Source organism: Bicyclus anynana, chromosome 22, assembly GCF_947172395.1.
Source record: "Bicyclus anynana chromosome 22, ilBicAnyn1.1, whole genome shotgun sequence".
NCBI lineage: Eukaryota > Metazoa > Arthropoda > Insecta > Lepidoptera > Nymphalidae > Bicyclus > Bicyclus anynana.
Window position 1 is genome coordinate 9,960,688 of NC_069104.1, and position 12,385 is coordinate 9,973,072.

General features: G+C 33.2%; 1 protein-coding gene across 7 annotated transcripts in view; it reads left to right on the forward strand.

Moving 5' to 3' along the window:
- Positions 1–4,019: 4,019 nt before the first annotated feature.
- Positions 4,020–12,385, forward strand: part of LOC112053058 (atrial natriuretic peptide receptor 1) — a 138,268-nt gene continuing 129,902 nt past the window's right edge. The window contains exon 1 of one of the 7 annotated variants that reach the window (XM_052888442.1): positions 4,020–4,414. The gene's annotated coding sequence lies outside the window, so the exon portion shown is untranslated. The remainder of the gene's footprint in view (positions 4,415–12,385) is intronic. The other 6 variants (XM_024092327.2, XM_052888443.1, XM_052888444.1 and 3 more) reach the window with 6 other exon arrangements.

A 12,385-nucleotide genomic window follows, 5' to 3' on the forward strand; every position in this document is an offset into this window, starting at 1 on the left:
GATTGAGACACGTGATATTTTATTTCTTAAAATGCACACAACTGAAAAGTTGGGGGTGCATGCCCCGGACCGGATTCGAACCCACCTCCCTAAATCGAAGGCAGAGGTCATATCCACTGGGCTATCACGGCTATTAACTAAGTACAAATGTACTACTGATATAATAAAGATAATTTTCTTTATTTCTTTGTTAATTACTAGAGTCATATCAAATTTTCATAAATCCCACCGAATCCATGGCTTTTTCCGAGATAAAAATAGTCTGAGAGTTAAAACAGAATAAAATTTATCTTCATTTCAAATTTTAGCCAAATACATTCAGTAATTTTTGCGTGAAAGACATTACATCAATACGTACATCATTCCATAATATAAACTACATACATAATTTAATTACTTTACATTTTGAAAAGTCGAGAGTAAGAATCAGTTTCTATTTTTGATTTTTTTAAGCCCATTCCATTTTAAACAGAGTGATAAAAACATAATTAGTTTTAATTTTCTCTTACGATTTTCTTTCGGCTTTTTTTAAGTCACTAAATTAAACATAGTCCGTTGTAATAAAATGGAGGGATGAAAGCCCCTAAAAAGAGTATTAAATATTAAGTTGGACAATTTTGCGGCGAAGTTTTTTTATAAGATACTTAACTTTTTTGTATCATAAACTTTTCCCCAAGTAGAATATATTAATTTTAGTAAGCAGTTAACCACAAGCCTCCAATAATCTGGTCCTTTTTGTCTGCTCTGAGAGGTGCCCGTTAGTAGGCTTATAGGACCCAGTTTACGGCCCTTTTACGATCACTAGGGTCCTAAAATCAACTACCCTTTCCTTATTTTGTATCTAAGTATCTACGCATTATTCCTGACAAAGTAGGTATATATTATTTTGTGTAGATAAGAAGGATGTGCTCAGATCGCAGTCAATGGCTAACTTGTCAAATAAAAAAAAAAATACTAGCTCAACTTATCTTTAGTGGCGCTCACAAAGTTTTGTTCAAATTTTTGGCATAATACGAGTACCTACTTATACCTACTTACGTTACGTAATACTTACTTACACTAATGCGAGTAGGTACTTAATTTTTTTTACAAAAATATTTGGACCAAAAACAACAAGCAATCGAACCTCCTAGCAACATCAAGAATCATATTCTGTATGCTTTTCTGAGTTCAAAACTGTGAGCAGAATGCGGTCCTCATACTACGCACTTCACAGTGTTTGGTCTAAATATCTTTCCTGAATTTATGAAAGGATAGGGCTATTGGCTTTAAAAATACGCGTTAATGTTACAAGTTCCTCGATTACAGGTGGTATTACCATTCGTCATTTATGTTATTGTGGAGGGGGTATCAGTGTTGGTATAAATAAGAAAGTAATCGATGACTTGAGCTCAGTTGTTTGTGAGGCAGCGTAGACACCGTCACGCTGCCAGTCGCGTTGGTGATTTTGTGCAATAACGTTTTGTGTTGTAATTATTGTTTATTATAAATTGCTGAGTGTGGGCATGGAGAACATGACGTCGGGCAGGGCAGGTGAGAGTTGATGCATCATACAGAGATCCCTTAAACCTACTCCCAAGGTCACAAGTCCTGGGATCTGCTCGTGGTGTTTCCTCTACCACAAAATGATGCTACAATCACTGTCGCTGCTACTCATCACGTCAGAATAACACCTTAGACTTAAAGATGAGATCGCAGATTATAAACAACGGTAGGTAGGTACCTTCTCACGTCACCATGCAAATTGTTTTACTCCGGTCTAGCACCTATGATTCAAACAAAAAATAACCTTCAGTACACTTCGTAACTTAGTATTAACGAGTGTTTTTATTTTGTGTAATTTTAGCCAATATGAATCTAAAATTATTCTCAATAACCGGTTTAGACTAACACATGTTTCGTATTCATGTCTGAGTTTTTTGTCCGTCTATAATTATAACAATTATCATGCCTGGTGAACGCGAAATAAAAAAGTGTAGTAGTAGAATTTTAATTTAGTAATTATTGTTTTAAAAATAGAATATGTAGATACGTTATTACTAATTTTTTTTTTAATTTAATATACCTACGTAAATTGTTAGCGACGACCTCGAATATGCCGTAACTTAAACGTTCATCATTTTCAGTCTATTTTGGTAAGTTCAGACCTCCTTCGTTATAAAAGAAAGAATATGCAGCTCAGACCTACCACATGATCCAATGCGGGTTGACAGGATTAGGGTGATAATGTTAAAATAAAGGACTCTATTATTTGCTGATACACTGTATTACATAATAACCCTGCTGCAGGGTTATTATGTAGGTGTCCTATTTAAATAATGAGTAACTACATTGTTTTTCATCATATTTTCATAATCGTGATCATGTAACGTAGTTATTTCAACGAAATCACATTGACTACGCCATTTTACATCAATTGGCTGTGATTTTCTTATTTTACGATCATCTAACATGATTATTTCAACGAAATTACGTAAATAATGGTTTTCGTTGAAATAATCCTACTATTTGCTACTACCACTTTTAAATTACTGCCACTTAAAGAAAATCAAGAAACTTATGTTATTTCGTTGAAAATACGATGTTAGATAATTGCATAAACGAAAATATGATGAAAAACGTAGTGACTCATTATTTGAATGGTACACCGAGACACATAATAACCCTGCAAGATTTATAGCCATGTGGCACGTCGATTATCTTTCTACAACAGTAAACGCTTTGAAAATTAAATAGGTAATGTATGGCATTGACATGTTCTATCGACGAGTCACGTGACCAAGATATCGATCGGATCTGTCATCCCCATACATATTTTTTTAGTTTTCGATGCGTTTGTAGAAAAAGAAACGTGTCACATAGCTACAGGCCCTGGGCTGACGGTTTAACGTTAAAGGAGGCAAGGGGATGGAACACAAACAACTTACCAACCCCGGGCTGAGATTTTTATTATTTATAAGTTAGCCCTTGACTACAATTTCACATGATGGTAGGTGATGATGCAATCTAAAATGGAAGCGTGATAACTTGTTAGTAGTAGGATGAAAATCCGCACCCCTTTCGGTTACTACTTGACATCGTACCAGAACGATAAATCACTTGACGGTACGTCTTTGCCAGTAGGGTAGTAACTAGCCACGGCCGAAACCAGTCAGACTTGGACCAATTAAGAAAACCTCTATCGTCCCAGCTGAGAATCGAACTCAGGACCTCGGTCTTGTAAATCCACCGTTCATGCCACTGCGCCACGGAGGCCGTCAAGCCGTTTTAAAGATTACCTAAACTCAGCATGTTAAGCCGTTGGTATTGGTCACTATTGATATCTTTAACATTTAATAGTGTCCATATTAAAGAAGAAAGAAAATTCTAGTTGGTATTACATGACCCGACCCGGGATTCGAACCCAGAATCTCGTGATCCAAATCTACATAGGCCAATTTAGCAGCTTCTGTAGCCAAGTGGCATGTCGATTTTCTTTCTACGATCGCAAACGCTTCGTTAACTAGAAAAATGTATGGGAATGACATTTGCTATCGATAGGTCACTTGATTAAGATCTGTCATTCCCATAGATTTTTCTAGTTATCGAAGCGTATGCGATCGTAGAAAGAGAATTGACGAACCAATTGGCTACAGTTGACACTGACACCTGAGAAAGAGAGTTTTTTGGTCGTATATGATTATAACAATCATTATCTTGCGTGGCGAAATAAATAGTGATACCTAGTAGAATTTTAATTTAGTACTTACGTAATTATTGTTTTCAAAAATAGAATATGTAGATACGTGCTTATTACTAATACAGACGCAAACGTATTGTTAGCGACGACCTCGAATGTGCTGTAGGTAACTTGAACGTTATACATTTTAATTTCTTTTGTTAATATCGTATAATTTTAATCGGTTTAATCTTTATTGAAACCGGTTGTCTAAAAATACATACAAGTTACACACCATAGCGATATCGTTAACGTTTTTGGACGTATACCTCAACTTGAAGTCAAGTAAAGAACTATAGTTTTCCGTCAGTTACCACAGAGACGCCGTGAGGGGTGCACGCGTTATTTTTTAATTTTCGCGGGAACCGATCCGAGGTTTCTCTATACGAAATATCTGTGAATCAAGAAAATAATAATTGATCGATTGTATTGTGTTTTCGTTAAAGTGCAGTGTTTTCAAAGGTTGTCAGTGCGTTTTGAGGAGTTTTCCCCCAAAAGTTTTCGGAAATTTATGGAAAATAAAAAGTTTTAACGGTGTCCCGAGGCGATGATCGTTGTCCGGTATTTTGTACGGGGTTTGTAAAAAATTCAGCTGTTCAAGCGAATGGTGCTGATTAATTTGATGATGTAAATTAGCATATCTGAGGTATTTGGATTTCTGTATTCTATTTTTAAATATTAACTTCGTGTCGATACGTGAGTATTAATTAGAGAAAATTAAACTGTTTAGCACGCATTTAAAAGTGTAAACGTATTCTTAAATGGAACAACTAATTAAATATTTAATGGTAAAGTACTAATTATGTACTTACATACCTAGTACATTAATCAATAGTTATGACTTCAATTTGAAGAATTTATTTTAATTAGGGCGATACGAACTTTTGAAGAAACATTTGTATATCGGCTTTCATTTACATTATTAATGTTTCAAACAGAAATAAATTTGAACATTCTCATAAATACCTATTAAAAGTATACAGTTATTAAATTAATAATGTATTATTAATAAACACAGTCAACAAATTAACGTAAAGACTTTGGTAATACACACGTTTTCAAAACAATTTGAATAAAATAAATAAATTAACAAATACGTAGTTAGTTACCTCATACCTACGTTTTCAAACTATCATGAATAAACTTATCAAATTTATTTTACGATTGTCTTATTGAATAGTTACGACTTCATTAAGTTTAAAGAAACTATTTAAATTGCTTTAGGTTTATAACTTTAATACCTAATAAACTTAAGTTCTATGTAAAGAAACCTACCTCCTCTAGCTAGTACCTATACTATTGCCTTTCTTGATGAGTACTGTTTACCATCAAAGAAATCAGAAATGAAGGTAGAAATCGCATGTCATTACATAACTTATTTATTTTTAATTATGTAAGGTCTGTTTATAAAATGTTTATAAAATATTTTAACCGTATTTAATTTTTCTAAGCTTATTAATCAAATTTATTTTCTTTAATTTAAGAACAATTTAATTTAATTTGTTATTAGTTGTGAAATAACTAGTGATTTATACCGTCATTTTTAATTTGTTTGTTGGTAAACAGTATTCATCAAAAAAGGCTGTAAGTATAGGTACGTCCTTCTTAAATATAAACATTTTCTACACAAATCGTTTCTATCAATTTTTTTTACATACAGACGGACATACAGGTTATTTTGATATTTTTACTGTGCTCTGAACCTCCGACCACCAAAAAAAACTCTTAAAATTGATTCGACCGTAAAATTTTCGGATTTCCAAAAAACTATTACCTACATATATATTATAAAACATATAATATTCATATTATAGAGATCATGGTGATAATATTATCGGGGTCTATTATGTATTCTTCGTTTTCGCACGATAAGCATAATAATAATTATTACTTATCTATTATAGACAAAGAAGGAAGGACAAAAAAATCTAATTGAAAATCGGTTAAGTAAAAAGATATTTTATGAAGCTATTTTCATTTACATAGTCTGTAGACATGCATGGGTAATTTTATTGTTGTAAGATCTAACGACTTTAGCAGACGTTCCTAGGTTTATTATCCAAAAAAAAAAAACAATGACTTCATTTGTGTATTCGTATTCTAGCGAAAACAAGGCAATCAAAGCGAGTAAGACTTGCCTATAAACAAAATCCATATCATTAGTTTATTTCTAACTAGCGGACGACCGCGACTTCGTCCGCCCTTAGACCTCTTTAATCCGGCCCTTACTATACAGTAGATTCACTGTAGAAAGTAACTTATCCCGTATTTTCAACGTTTCTCTTCACTGCGTGCGTGATGAAAAGCCCAGTATGCCCACTAGTATGAAGAATACTTATACCAAGTTCCGTTAAAATCCGTCGAGAAGTTTTTGTTTCTATAACGAACGACTGTTAGTAGTGTAGTAGAGTGTCATAGGTTTTATTCTGTCTTTTCTCACGGGAATGGGTATTAGGCAGGAAAAACCGCGGGCCGTTGACTAGTATAGTATACATATTGTTCAACACAACACTACTTACGTTGTACTTAGGTAAAAATATACAAAGATTAGGGCCGGTTTAACCATCTCTTGATAATTGTCGGATAATCTAACCGTTAGCTTTATCACTTTCTTACTTTATGTCAAATGGTAATCAGAAGGTAGTGAAACTGCACAATACAATATTTGTCAATCGCTTTCATGTTTGCATTACATATTGGCATGCGAAGAGATTACAATATTCCATATTTACCAAATTCTGTGGGTGATTTATGATGATTGCATATTTGAACTATCGCTTGAACTATCTGTGTTATCCACAGTTTCATTTTGTGTAGTGATAGTATACAGCTATCAGAACTTAGAAGAGAAGAAGAACTTACTGAAATTAAAATTCTGATTTTAATAATCTCAGAAATCATCAAAGGCTCACGATTTTTTCTTTAAAAAAACTTTCATCATTTAAAAAGTAGACGATGATGAAGTGTAGATAATACTAATATTATATTGTTTTATTTAAATCTATGAAGATTTGTCAAGTAAGTAAGAAAAAAAAATGCAAAATAGTTTTCAAGTTTCAACATACGACAAATAGTTTCTCATGTAAAGTGCAATATATACAATAATAATCGAAAGGGCAGGGATAAATCAATGACCCCTTGGTCAGTATCAGTCCGGTTCCTTTGCTGAAAAGCTATTCAGGTTTCGGTTTCGTTTCTTGAAGCTATTTTATTTATTTAAATATTTCCATTCCTTTTCAACTAGTCGAAACGACTGATTTAAGAGTGGATACGAAAATAGTCAAACGGTCGGGGATCAAACCTCGACCTTTTGGAGTCTGGCCGCTTTAACCAATGATCTGTCGAGACTTATTTTGTTCGAGTATCGAGTTTATATATAAAGTATACCGTCAGTACACTTAACCTTCGGAATCTAATTAAATTCTTTTGTTCTATTAAAGAAGGGCGAACATTAATGTGTCAATAATATGTGCCATATTTGAACAACTGGACATTGTTCAACACTTGTACCATAACAATATCAACGGACGGTTTAGAAGCGACTGTATCATTTAGGTAGGTATAGGCAATGTAATTACAATTTAAATAATGAATGTTTGATAATTTCTCTGGCTTAGTAGTGCTATGGTCTGCAACAGAGAGATCATAGGTTCCATTTTTAGCCCTCGGCCCAGTTCTCCGTGACGCAGTGGTATGCGCGGTGAATTTACAAGAGGGAGGTCCTGGTTTCGATCCCTGGCTGGGCCGATTGAGGTTTTCTTAATTGGTCCAGATCTGGCTGGTAGGAGGCTTCGATTGTGGCTACTTACCGCCCTACCGGCAAAGACGCGCCGCCAAACGATTTAGCGTTCCGGTACGATGTCGTGTAGAGAAACCAAAAGGGGTGTGGATTTTCATCCTCCTACTAACAAGTTAGCCCGCATCTTGCATTGCAAATTTTACCATCAGGTGAGAGTCAAGGGCTAACTTGTAAAAAATAAATAAAAAAAGGTCTGGATTAGCCTTTAAGCTATTTAAACTATTGCATAGGGCATCCCTGATAAGGGGGCACCAGAGATAGAAAAATAAACGAGCACACAAAAGTAAGAACAATTAAAAACATCGAGTGTTTTAAATTCATGTTTATTGATACTAATATCTATTCTACTCCTTATATTTTTTTGTAATGGAAATGATAAACGGCATCAAGTTACCTTAATCTAGTTACCATCCTAACAATTAGCGTTCCTCTCCGAAACCACAGAGGTATGAGTATATGGGGTTCGTCCAAGTAGGTAAGCCACCTTCCATGTTAGTAAGGTCGCAGTCAAGGGCTAACTTGTTATAACAGACCGAAATACAGTAATGCTTGGCGGCAGAGTTTAGCATGGTTTTGGTACCTACTTCCCCATTATAAATATCCTACTCCGGGAGGTGGAAAAAGTGAAAAGGATGGAAAATAGACATTTCATAGCCCACTACAAGATTCTTACCCAAGATTTCTTACACGCTTTAGTCTTCAAAAATCGTTTACACACGCACTTTTTCTACCTAAATCATTTTACGATGTAATAACTCTGACACTTCAACTAAATTTACTACGTACGTACTAACTTTTTCAATTTTACGCCTCATGATTTTAATGAGGTTCCAGAATTATTATCTAATAACGCACGCCCGTGGATTCGTCTATGTGATATTCGGTTTTTCCAGATATTTTTCTTTCTGTCTTTGTCATTTAACATGACAAAACTTACGGTTAGACGTTAGTTTAACCGTAATTTTAAGTAACCGTAACCGACACTTAATTGTTGATGGTGTAACCGGCCCTAAGGCTTGTATCACGTCATATCCTTATCATATTATCTTTACGTGATAGAACGTGAAGATAGAAAGAAAGACATAAATCAAAATTGTTTCACTCATTTGATGGATGTGGTTAGAAATAAATGTATCACAGAATACATACTTATACAATTTAATAAATATAAATAAGTACTTCGCTAAGATTACGAAGCCGCCCAAATCTGCCAGCCACTTTTATTGGTTTGAACTTGAGATACTTATTCCGAGCATGTCTCCATGATGGCGAAGTTCAAGTAATTTATGCCCGAAGTTCAAAATATATTCTCGGTTTGCATAAGAAGCAGGCGAATGAGTTAACTAGAGATTTATGTTTGCCCCCCGCAAGGCTTTCGACTTTTAATAACAGAGACAATGTTGTGCGGTTTAATTATAAATTATTAAATACAATGATATTACGCCGTTCCCAGAGAATAAAATGGTAACTGCCATTACGTACGCGATTTCGTCCTCGTGGAATTTAGTTTTTCACAAATCCCTCAGAACCATGGATTTTTCAGGGATAAAAAGTATGTTGATCCAAGCAATATATATCTCATTACCAAATTTCAGCTAAGTAATTCGGTTCAGTAGTCGAGGCGTAAAAGAGTAACAAACATTCATATCATCAAAATCATCAGTTTTCGCAAATCTCAAGAAACCATGGATTTTTTCAGGATTCCATTCCAAATTTCAGCCAAATCGCTTCAGTAGTAGCGTCGTTAAAGAGTAACAAACATCCAAACATACATCAAAACATCCATACAAACTTTTGTGTTTATAATATTAGTAGGATTTTATTTTTGGGATCCGTAGATATTAATACATCTGCTCAATTTTTTCCGTATTTTTATGCAGTTATTATAAAATATTACAATAGTATTCCAAGATGTAGTAACTCGCTTATAGGTATACGAATAAAATGGTAATATAATATTAACATAATGTATTCTATTCTTAGTACGGTAAACAGCCATACAATTATCTTCCGGTACTCAAAATTTAAGACTTGATTATGATAAAATCAGTTATCATTTTGTTCTCGTTCAAAATCTTTCGGTCGGTACGCGTTATGCATCATCACTCGCACTTACCGTTTTATTCTGTAGGTTTTAACCTACAAATAAAAACGGCAAGTGCTGAGTAGGTCTAACATTGGATTCCGGTTAGACTGTACGGCGAATAAAATTTTAATGGACATTACAATATGAAATTTAAAATACAATAATGATTTACTTTCGGTAACATTTAATTTTATCTATACTAATATAATAAAGCTGAAGAGTTTGTTTGTTTGTTTGATTGAACGCGCTAATCTCAGGAACTACTAGTCCTATTTAAAAAATTCTTTCTGTGTTAGATAGCCCATTTATCGAGAAAGGCTATAGGCTATATATTATCCCCATATTTCTACGGGAACGGGAACCACGCGGGTAATTTATATCTAGGCTTAAGCTTAATAACAGCTATAAAAATTAGCTTTAATTCGAGCTTTCTCACTTTTATCTACTCGTAAGTCTATTAATTTGTCAACAGTCGCCAAAATTTCATTTTTTATTTTTCCTGAAAAATTAGCTTTTTCGAATTACAATCTTATTCTCCAGGAACGGCGTTTCATAAATAATAATCATTGATTAAATATAAGTTATACGTAAGCGTGTGCTTATAGTTCAAAATGCATATCACAATTTTTTAGAGGTTTTAATGCTCATTGTGGTTTTTTATAATTAAGCCCTAGAAGAATTCAAGTTGACAAAATAAACACATAATAATTATAGAAATCAGTCAAGCCGTTTTTTAGTTTTTTTCTAACATTTAGTTACACCTAGCAATTAATTTTCAAAATAAGACTACCGCATTTTTTTAACAAATTACAAATTATGATTTTTCGACTATCCCTTTGGATATTTACTTATAATTTCTAACTAACTATTGTTTTTTTTTTCATAATACAATACTTATAATATCTTGATGTCAATTATTTTAATCCATAATAATTTAATATTGGCAGGCATATTTTCGTGAAATTGTTGATTTTCCAAATATATCGCTTCATGTTTATTCAATGTACATGAGATTCCATTTAATAATATACAAATCACAACTGAAAATTCATCATTGGGAAACGTAGAGCTGAAACAAGCAGATATTATCACAATAGCTATCGACAAAGCACTCGTGACTTGTTTGATCGATGGAATTCAGTCTATTATCACACAAATAGTTATGCTCTGTTTTACAGCCTATCCGATGCCGATTTTTGGCAAGAACACAAAACTCATCTCCACTACCATAAACAATAATGTTCTTTTTATGGTTGCCATCCAAATCAAGAACAATACATAGCGATATTAGCCTAGATCAAGAACAATAACTGTGGTTAGGGCTGTCAGATGTGGTCTTAATAAAATTTAGGCTGAGATAAAGTGCCTAATATCTTCTTTATGTGATTTATTGTCTGACTTGGCACCGTGTATGGTGGCTTGATATTTATGTGCTATAATATATTAACTAAAGAGAATATTTTTTTATGAAAAAACTATGGTCAAAGTCAAGGTTATCCATAAAATCTATTTACTATGAAAAACAAAGTAAAACTCATAAGATAAGTTATAAATGTTTAATTATAAGTACCATTTTTGATGAAAATTTAGATAGAGATATGAATGGTGAAAGCATCACATCAGGCTACGTTCTACGATACATTCCTTAATAAGTTTTAAGGAATGTATTAAACATTAGTTTTGATAAATAGATTTAATAATAATATGCAAGTTGGTAAGCACAATATTGAATGATTTACCACGTTAGTTAAAAAAGATGTGAAAAAATTTAAGAGTTCAAAACTTTTCCAGAAATCTTCGAGTAAAAAGTTAACTTCTGTATTTTTTTCAAAATTTTATGTTTGGTAGAACCGGAAAAAAGGGGAATGGTCTATTGTCTTGAATAACCCAAAAACTATTTATTTCATAATTCCAAAAAAATATATTTGCAATCCTCATAACAAGCTCGTTTGTTTGATCTTCCAGGCAATGCAGTTTAAGCAAGTTTTTTTTTTAAATTTCCATGTTGCCCTCCAGAAGTAACCTTTATATTCAAAAAATTTATACTTTTGAGGTTTTCCAGAAATCTTCAAGTAGAAAGCTAACTTTCTTCAAAAATTTAGATACAGTCGAGAAATTTTAGAGAGTCATGGACAATTGTCGTGTATTTGTATAAATAACTTGAAAGCTATTTATTTTTAAATTCCAAAAAAAATATTATTTAAATTCTCTTATCAAAACCTTTCATTTGATGTATCACACGATGAAGTTAGTAAAAGTTTTTTTTCAATATATTGTTATCTATAGCTAGTCATGTATTGTCATCATAACTCGGAGCGTGTGCAAAATCTCATCCTAATCGTATACCGGGAAATGGGTCAAATTGAGATTCTAAGATTTCTTATACATATACATAGTTACAAGCGAAGCGTGTTAAAAATGAATATTGAGTGTTGAATATCAATTTTTTGACTCGCGTAATTTACACAAGAACCCTACTACAGTTTGTTTAATTAAGAAGAGAAAAGGTAAATAACTAATCGCCATCTAACACTGTCAAGTGTCACCACACGTGTAGTCCTCATTACTCAAGAGATTACCCGTGACCAGTGATTGTATCGAAAACTTTAGTAAATTACGACTTTCTTCCCAAGAAGTAATGCTACGATAGCAATTTATTAGGAAACTTGATGGATTGAATTTCGATTCAAATAATGAGGCAACAGATGAGAGGTTATGAATCGATTATTCATATATAGCCCCCGGTATGAAAAAATCATGGGCAGTAAGATTCGATGAACGA